Genomic DNA, 10,777 nt, shown 5'->3' with positions numbered 1-10,777 from the left:
GTTCACACAGTAGTTATATTAAAACAGTGACCAACATATTGTACAGTGCCTGACAGAAAATATTTTTTAAAAGTATGTAAATAAGTGTGAATATAATTAATTTATCTGACATGAAGACGGCATCACGCCAGGTCAAAGGGCAAAATGTCAACTCCAGGTCAGCCGATCTCAAATAGACGAGAGTGGGAGCAAAACAGTGTCACACAGTGAGAATATACGTTTTGTTTGTTATTCTGATGATGCTGATGCTCGGCTGCTTCGCTTTGGTCAGCTTGTGTTGGAAACATTGTCAGCAGTAACTCACTTCAGTGTGTAGGCTCAAACAATAAATGGACTTGAGGACTTCTGACTACTCGAAGCACTTTTACACCGCAGGTCAGACCTACACATTCACACGCTGATGGTAGAGGCTGCTGAGTAAAGAGTCCATCAGTATTAACTCATCCATTCACACCCTGATGGTAGAGGCTGCTGAGTAAAGAGTCCGTCAGTATTAACTCATCCATTCATACACATTCACACACTGATGGTAGAGGCCGCTGAGTAAAGAGTCCATCAGTATTAACTCATCCATTCATACACATTCACACCCTGATGGTAGAGGCCGCTGAGTAAAGAGTCCATCAGTATTAACTCATCCATTCATACACATTCACACCCTGATGGTAGAGGCTGCTGAGTAAAGAGTCCGTCAGTATTAACTCATCCATTCATACACATTCACACACTGATGGTAGAGGCTGCTGAGTAAAGAGTCCATCAGTATTAACTCATCCATTCATACACATTCACACGCTGATGGTAGAGGCTACTGAGTAAAGAGTCCATCAGTATTAACTCATCCATTCACACCCTGATGGTAGAGGCTGCTGAGTAAAGAGTCCGTCAGTATTAACTCATCCATTCATACACATTCACACACTGATGGTAGAGGCCGCTGAGTAAAGAGTCCATCAGTATTAACTCATCCATTCATACACATTCACACGCTGATGGTAGAGGCTACTGAGTAAAGAGTCCATCAGTATTAACTCATCCATTCACACCCTGATGGTAGAGGCTGCTGAGTAAAGAGTCCGTCAGTATTAACTCATCCATTCATACACATTCACACACTGATGGTAGAGGCCGCTGAGTAAAGAGTCCATCAGTATTAACTCATCCATTCATACACATTCACACCCTGATGGTAGAGGCCGCTGAGTAAAGAGTCCATCAGTATTAACTCATCCATTCATACACATTCACACCCTGATGGTAGAGGCCACTGAGTAAAGAGTCCATCAGTATTAACTCATCCATTCATACACATTCACACACTGATGGTAGAGGCCGCTGAGTAAAGAGTCCATCAGTATTAACTCATCCATTCATACACATTCACACCCTGATGGTAGAGGCCGCTGAGTAAAGAGTCCATCAGTATTAACTCATCCATTCATACACATTCACACCCTGATGGTAGAGGCCGCTGAGTAAAGAGTCCATCAGTATTAACTCATCCATTCATACACATTCACACACTGATGGTAGAGGCCGCTGAGTAAAGAGTCCATCAGTATTAACTCATCCATTCATACACATTCACACCCTGATGGTAGAGGCCGCTGAGTAAAGAGTCCATCAGTATTAACTCATCCATTCATACACATTCACACACTGATGGTAGAGACCGCTGTGTAAAGAGTCCATCAGTATTAACTCATCCATTCATACACATTCACACACTGATGGTAGAGGCCGCTGAGTAAAGAGTCCATCAGTATTAACTCATCCATTCATACACATTCACACCCTGATGGTAGAGGCCGCTGAGTAAAGAGTCCATCAGTATTAACTCATCCATTCACACACTGATGGTAGAGGCTGCTGAGTAAAGAGTCCATCAGTATTAACTCATCCATTCATACACATTCACACACTGATGGTAGAGGCCACTGAGTAAAGAGTCCATCAGTATTAACTCATCCATTCATACACATTCACACGCTGATGGTAGAGGCCGCTGAGTAAAGAGTCCATCAGTATTAACTCATCCATTCATACACATTCACACACTGATGGTAGAGGCCGCTGAGTAAAGAGTCCATCAGTATTAACTCATCCATTCATACACATTCACACGCTGATGGTAGAGGCTGCTGTGTAAAGAGTCCATCAGTATTAACTCATCCATGCATACACATTCACACACTGATGGTAGAGGCCGCTGAGTAGAGTCCATCAGTATTAACTCATCCATTCACACACTGATGGTAGAGGCTGCTGAGTAAAGAGTCCATCAGTATTAACTCATCCATTCATACACATTCACACACTGATGGTAGAGGCCGCTGAGTAAAGAGTCCATCAGTATTAACTCATCCATTCATACACATTCACACACTGATGGTAGAGGCCGCTGAGTAAAGAGTCCATCAGTATTAACTCATCCATTCATACACATTCACACGCTGATGGTAGAGGCTGCTGAGTAAAGAGTCCATCAGTATTAACTCATCCATTCACACACTGATGGTAGAGACCGCTGAGTAGAGTCCATCAGTATTAACTCATCCATTCATACACATTCACACCCTGATGGTAGAGGCCGCTGAGTAAAGAGTCCATCAGTATTAACTCATCCATTCATACACATTCACACACTGATGGTAGAGGCCGCTGAGTAAAGAGTCCATCAGTATTAACTCATCCATTCATACACATTCACACGCTGATGGTAGAGGCTGCTGAGTAAAGAGTCCATCAGTATTAACTCATCCATTCACACACTGATGGTAGAGGCCGCTGAGTAAAGAGTCCATCAGTATTAACTCATCCATTCATACACATTCACACCCTGATGGTAGAGGCCACTGAGTAAAGAGTCCATCAGTATTAACTCATCCATTCATACACATCCACACCCTGATGGTAGAGGCCGCTGAGTAAAGAGTCCATCAGTATTAACTCATCCATTCATACACATTCACACACTGATGGTAGAGACCGCTGTGTAAAGAGTCCATCAGTATTAACTCATCCATTCATACACATTCACACACTGATGGTAGAGGCCGCTGAGTAAAGAGTCCATCAGTATTAACTCATCCATTCATACACATTCACACCCTGATGGTAGAGGCCGCTGAGTAAAGAGTCCATCAGTATTAACTCATCCATTCACACACTGATGGTAGAGGCTGCTGAGTAAAGAGTCCATCAGTATTAACTCATCCATTCATACACATTCACACACTGATGGTAGAGGCCACTGAGTAAAGAGTCCATCAGTATTAACTCATCCATTCATACACATTCACACACTGATGGTAGAGGCCGCTGAGTAAAGAGTCCATCAGTATTAACTCATCCATTCATACACATTCACACGCTGATGGTAGAGGCTGCTGTGTAAAGAGTCCATCAGTATTAACTCATCCATGCATACACATTCACACACTGATGGTAGAGGCCGCTGAGTAGAGTCCATCAGTATTAACTCATCCATTCATACACTGATGGTAGAGGCTGCTGAGTAAAGAGTCCATCAGTATTAACTCATCCATTCATACACATTCACACACTGATGGTAGAGGCCGCTGAGTAAAGAGTCCATCAGTATTAACTCATCCATTCATACACATTCACACACTGATGGTAGAGGCCGCTGAGTAAAGAGTCCATCAGTATTAACTCATCCATTCATACACATTCACACGCTGATGGTAGAGGCTGCTGAGTAAAGAGTCCATCAGTATTAACTCATCCATTCACACACTGATGGTAGAGACCGCTGAGTAAAGAGTCCATCAGTATTAACTCATCCATTCATACACATTCACACCCTGATGGTAGAGGCCGCTGAGTAAAGAGTCCATCAGTATTAACTCATCCATTCATACACATTCACACACTGATGGTAGAGGCCGCTGAGTAAAGAGTCCATCAGTATTAACTCATCCATTCATACACATTCACACGCTGATGGTAGAGGCTGCTGAGTAAAGAGTCCATCAGTATTAACTCATCCATTCACACACTGATGGTAGAGGCCGCTGAGTAAAGAGTCCATCAGTATTAACTCATCCATTCATACACATTCACACCCTGATGGTAGAGGCCACTGAGTAAAGAGTCCATCAGTATTAACTCATCCATTCATACACATCCACACCCTGATGGTAGAGGCCGCTGAGTAAAGAGTCCATCAGTATTAACTCATCCATTCATACACATTCACACACTGATGGTAGAGACCGCTGTGTAAAGAGTCCATCAGTATTAACTCATCCATTCATACACATTCACACACTGATGGTAGAGACCGCTGAGTAAAGAGTCCATCAGTATTAACTCATCCATTCATACACATTCACACACTGATGGTAGAGACCGCTGTGTAAAGAGTCCATCAGTATTAACTCATCCATTCATACACATTCACACACTGATGGTAGAGACCGCTGAGTAAAGAGTCCATCAGTATTAACTCATCCATTCATACACATTCACACACTGATGGTAGAGGCCACTGAGTAAAGAGTCCATCAGTATTAACTCATCCATTCATACACATTCACACACTGATGGTAGAGACCGCTGTGTAAAGAGTCCATCAGTATTAACTCATCCATTCATACACATTCACACACTGATGGTAGAGACCGCTGAGTAAAGAGTCCATCAGTATTAACTCATCCATTCATACACATTCACACACTGATGGTAGAGGCTGCTGTGTAAAGAGTCCATCAGTATTAACTCATCCATTCATACACATTCACACGCTGATGGTAGAGGCTGCTGAGTAAAGAGTCCATCAGTATTAACTCATCCATTCATACATATTCATTTGGCGCTGAAGAAGCAGCAGGAGCAACTTGGGGTTAAGTGTCTTGGCCAAGGACATATTGGACATGTTGCTGCAGGAGCTGGGGATCGAGCCCTCAATCTTCTGGTTGAGAGAAGACCGACTCTACCACTGGGACACAGCCGCCCCATAAATTATACTTGTGGTTTTGTACAGTATGTATTTGTAGTTTTAAATGTGCACAGTGACCTGTCTTGACCTCAGAGCATCAGTCAAGGATCGTTGGATGCTATATTTCGTGTCTCTCACCTTTTCACCTTTCACCTTTCACCTTTAATGGTTGCATTTGTATGTCAACTCTACACACACAATAAATAACTGGACAGATGTCAAACACTGGTGCTTTGTCCACCGAGGCAGAGTTTGTTGTTTTATAAGTCAGTCATTTCCCTTCTTCTGTTCTTTTTTTTTAATGATTCTTTTCCCTCTTGTTTATTGCATGAATGTCATCCTTCTTCTGTGCTCTGAAGAAAACTTTGCAAACCTTTATTCTTAAAGCAAAGCCTAGGGTCGTGTCTGTTGGCTCGTGGCTTCCTGAATAACAATGACAGTCAGAACATGTGGTGATGCAATCTGGATCTCAGCTGTTCTGTTTCCTGTTGGTCTGAGGGGATTTACTGCAGCTCAGCCCAAGTCCAATGAAAAAAAAAAACTTCAGATGAGTTCAGATGTAAAATGAAGTTTTAAAAGTTATGCCGATTTAAAGAGAAAGAACAGGCTGCAGGTGCACGAAGCTTTCTGTGTTTAAGGCAGAACCAGGCTACCTGTTTCCCCATGCTTTCAGTCTTTATGCTAAGCTAGGCTAACCACAACGTGACTGTGGCATCCATATGTGAGATTATCCATCTGGACTTCTCCCTCATAGCAACAATAATAAAAGCTGTTTCTTCAATATCTGAATGACTGAAGTGATGAAGGGTAACTAAGCGTCATTAGGGTTAACTGTGTCTGAGACTCTTTAAATCTTCTGACGTTATTAAACTTAGATCACTAATGTCACAGATTTCCCACTCAGGAGGAGCTTCTGTCTGTGTCTCTTAATTAACTGTGAAATGGGAGGTCGAGTTCTGCGTCTCAGAGTCATTTTACTGTTTCTCCTCCCAGCTGGTCCTTAGAGTAATGACACTCCTCCAAGGATCTCTGCAAAAAACAGGAAGATGAGTTCAAAAATGGACACTTTCAGGACATACTTTTATTATTTTTATTATTTTCTTTATCTTTGTTTTGCCTTAGAATCATACTTATCAACAGAATCCTTATGATTTGTCTTTTTGAATTCTCTAAATGCTCGGTGTGGAAACCGATCTTTATATTAAGGATAAGAACTATGTACACATTTGCAATAATTAATTGTGGGGCTGAGTTAACAGACAGGGTGGCGCTCTGAAGGCTCTACCTCCCATAGTACATTTAAAGACCATAGGTACCATAAGCAGGCCTGATAACTGAAGGCTCTGCCTCCCATAGTACATGTGGAGACTGTACCACAAGCAGGCCTGATAACTGAAGGCTCTACCTCCCATAGTACATTTAGAGACTTTACCACGAGCAGGCCTGATGCTGAAGGCTCTACCTCCCATTGTACATTTGGAGACTGTAGGTACTACGAGCAGGCCTGATAACTGAAGGCTCTACCTCCCACAGTACATTTAGAGACTGTAGGTACCACGAGCAGACCTGATAACTGAAGGCTCTACCTCCCATTGTACATTTAGAGACTGTAGGTACCACGAGCAGGCCTGATAACTGAAGGCTCTACCTCCCATAGTACATTTAGAGACTGTAGGTACCACGAGCAGGCCTGATAACTGAAGGCTCTACCTCCCATAGTACATTTAGAGACTGTAGGTACCATGAGCAGGTCTGATAACTGAAGGCTCTATCTCCCATAGTAAATTTAGAGACTGTACCACGAGCAGGGCTGATAACTGAAAGCTCTACCTCCCATAGTACATTTAGAGACTGTAGGTACCACGAGCAGGCCTGATAACTGAAGGCTCTACCTCCCATAGTACATTTAGAAACTGTACCACGAGCAGGTCTGATAACTGAAGGCTCTACCTCCCATAGTACATTTAGAGACTGTAGGTACCACGAGCAGGCCTGATAACTGAAGGCTCTACCTCCCACAGTACATTTAGAGACCGCAGGTACCACGAGCAGGTCTGATAACTGAAGGCTCTACCTCCCACAGTACATTTAGAGACCGTAGGTACCACGAGCAGGACTGATAACTGAAGGCTCTACCTCCCACAGTACATTTAGAGACCGTAGGTACCACAAGCAGGACTGATAACTGAAGGCTCTACCTCCCATAGTACATTTAGAGACTGGAGGTACCACGAGCAGGCCTGATAACTGAAGGCTCTATCTCCCACAGTACATTTAAAGACCGCAGGTACCACGAGCAGGCCTGATAACTGAAGGCTCTACCTCCCATAGTACATTTAGAAACTGTACCACGAGCAGGTCTGATAACTGAAGGCTCTACCTCCCATAGTACATTTATAGACTGTATCACGAGCAGGTCTGATAACTGAAGGCTCTACCTCCCATAGTACATTTAGAGACTGTATCACGAGCAGGTCTGATAACTGAAGGCTCTACCTCCCATAGTACATTTATAGACCGCAGGTACCACGAACAGGCCTGATATCTGAAGGCTCTGCCTCCCATAGTACATTTAGAGACTGTAGGTACCACGAGCAGGCCTGATATCTGAAGGCTCTGCCTCCCGTAGTACATTTAGAGACTGTAGGTACCACGAACAGGCCTGATAACTGAAGGCTCTACCTCCCATAGTACATTCAGAGACTGTAGGTACCACGAACAGGCCTGATATCTGAAGGCTCTACCTCCCATAGTACATTTAGAGACTGTAGGTACCACAAGCAGGCCTGATAACTGAAGGCTCTACCTCCCATAGTACATTTAGAGACCGCAGGTACCACGAGCAGGCCTGATAACTGAAGGCTCTACCTCCCACAGTACATTTAGAGACCGCAGGTACCACGAGCAGGTCTGAGAACTGAAGGCTCTACCTCCCACAGTACATTTAGAGACCGTAGGTACCACGAGCAGGACTGATAACTGAAGGCTCTACCTCCCACAGTACATTTAGAGACCGTAGGTACCACAAGCAGGACTGATAACTGAAGGCTCTACCTCCCATAGTACATTTAGAGACTGGAGGTACCACGAGCAGGCCTGATAACTGAAGGCTCTATCTCCCACAGTACATTTAAAGACCGCAGGTACCACGAGCAGGCCTGATAACTGAAGGCTCTACCTCCCATAGTACATTTAGAAACTGTACCACGAGCAGGTCTGATAACTGAAGGCTCTACCTCCCATAGTACATTTATAGACTGTATCACGAGCAGGTCTGATAACTGAAGGCTCTACCTCCCATAGTACATTTAGAGACTGTATCACGAGCAGGTCTGATAACTGAAGGCTCTACGTCCCATAGTACATTTATGGACCGCAGGTACCACGAACAGGCCTGATATCTGAAGGCTCTGCCTCCCATAGTACATTTAGAGACTGTAGGTACCACGAGCAGGCCTGATATCTGAAGGCTCTGCCTCCCGTAGTACATTTAGAGACTGTAGGTACCACGAACAGGCCTGATAACTGAAGGCTCTACCTCCCATAGTACATTCAGAGACTGTAGGTACCACGAACAGGCCTGATATCTGAAGGCTCTACCTCCCATAGTACATTTAGAGACTGTAGGTACCACGAGCAGGCCTGATAACTGAAGGCTCTACCTCCCATAGTACATTCAGAGACTGTAGGTACCACGAGCAGGCCTGATAACTGAAGGCTCTACCTCCCATAGTACATTTAGAGACTGAAGGTACCAAGCGCAGGCCTGATAACTGAAGGCTCTACCTCCCATAGTACATTTAGAGACTGAAGGTACCACAAGCAGGTCTGATAACTGAAGGCTCTACCTCCCATAGTACATTTAGAGACTGAAGGTACCAAGCGCAGGCCTGATAACTGAAGGCTCTACCTCCCATAGTACATTTAGAGACTGAAGGTACCAAGCGCAGGCTTGCATTCTGTGAGTTATTCTTCTGATTCAGTATATGAACAGAATGATTGTTTGATTCAGAATATTGGCATGACAAAATCCAATGCAACCAATGTTACCACGGAGACCAGTAAGAACACGGACACCACAAGACAACAGGAAACCAAATGAATCCACTGAGGTCCCAGTGAAACCAATACCCCCAGGTCTCTGAGCGCTGGGCGAGGTTTCTGCATACTGCGAACGTTCAGAGCAGGCTGTCAAGGTTTGACACCATCTCCAAGGAGTGAACCAATGACATCACTGAGCACGGGCAGAGCGGACAAGTCCAGGAACAGATGATGATGATGGTGATACTGGCCATGCTGCATTTTACACTGCTCAGAGGTTTCATAATGTTAGCATGTGTGTGTGTGTGTGTGTGTGTGTGTGTGTGTGTGTGTGTGTGTGTGTGTGTGTGTTAAAAATTTGGCTCTTGGTCCCCAAACTAATCATACTCCAAAAAGCTTAGAGGGTCCACACCCTAAAAACACACACAAACCTGCACACACACACCAAAACGTACACACAGGCTCATCTGTTAGCCATTAGCAGCCAGTCAATGACAACAGAATCACATGGGCTGGGCTCAGTACACTCACACACAATCACATACTATTCACATGATGTATAGATTTCTGTGTGTGTGTGTTAGCTCATTGCCAAGCCGATCACAGAGCAGCTGGGAGGTATGGAGGATTTAACATTTGGTACCAGTTTAACATCAGTCCCAGTATGTAACTGTGGGGGAATTCCAGTCAGACCTCCTCCCTCTCATCTCATCTCTCCTACTTTAACGTCTTTATTCTCCTTTTTCTTTGTCTTCTTCGGGCTATTCTCACTCAATGTTTTTACTTAAACCTGTGAAAAGTAAAGCGCTAAGATTCATATAAAACCCAAATCATCATCGAGTGATGAGAGAGTTTAGGCTGAGGGAGCACAAATAGTCTGCAGACATGTGGGAGTTAGTTATCTTTGTATTCAGACATGAATTATTTCTCGTATAATTTACGGATAACTGGTGCCAAACTTCTCGTATCATGTCATTTAAAGCATTGTGTCAGGTGATACTGCTCTCCCGTCTCATAAATATAATTATTCATTATTCTGCTTCTGCGAATATTCAATCTGAACAACCCTGAAGATTGAACCTCTGAGAGGATCACGGTCTTGGATCAGAAAGATCCCCCACTGCTTCAAACACAGCCTGACACCTAACGCGAATAAACTGCACCTTGACGTCATGCATTCTGCTGCAGCGCTGAGTGCAAATCAAATGCTCGCATTAAACTGGAGCGTCAGGGAGTAACCCGAGTGAGCGTGCAGCTGCACAGCTTATAGAAAGAACATGTTAAAGTTCTAACTTAAAATCAGAATCTTCTCAGTCTTCTCATGGTACACTGACTTATAAAAGAGAGAGAGCCGCCTTCATTCCCAACAACGCCCCTAATCCCTACACCATGTCACCAGGCTTTAGTGGGTCTGATCCCTCATCATAAGGATGACACAGTCCTGAAGGCTGTGAACCATTACCTGCCCAAGCTCGAGATCCAGAAGAGGCCAGGCAGGACCGGGTTCTAACTGTCTAACTGTAAGAGGAACAATTGATCTCCTAAGAAACCAGACGAGCCAAATCAGAATGCAGAAAGGTACTTAAAAGACAAACTCAGGTCGTCTTCATGTGAATACTTTCCTCACAGATTCACTTGGCTGTGTATGCACGGAGCCTCAGCACAGTTTCTGCAGCGATCCGTCTCCTCTCTCGAGGGATCTCATCCTGTCACGCCGAGGAGACTCCTCACATCATGATGAACATGAGTAAACTTGTTTCTGGCTCGTCTCCA

The sequence above is a fragment of the Labrus mixtus genome, unplaced genomic scaffold, assembly GCF_963584025.1.
Source record: "Labrus mixtus unplaced genomic scaffold, fLabMix1.1 SCAFFOLD_90, whole genome shotgun sequence".
In the NCBI taxonomy this organism is placed as follows: Eukaryota; Metazoa; Chordata; class Actinopteri; order Labriformes; family Labridae; genus Labrus; species Labrus mixtus.
Note: the sequence above shows the minus strand (reverse complement) of the source record.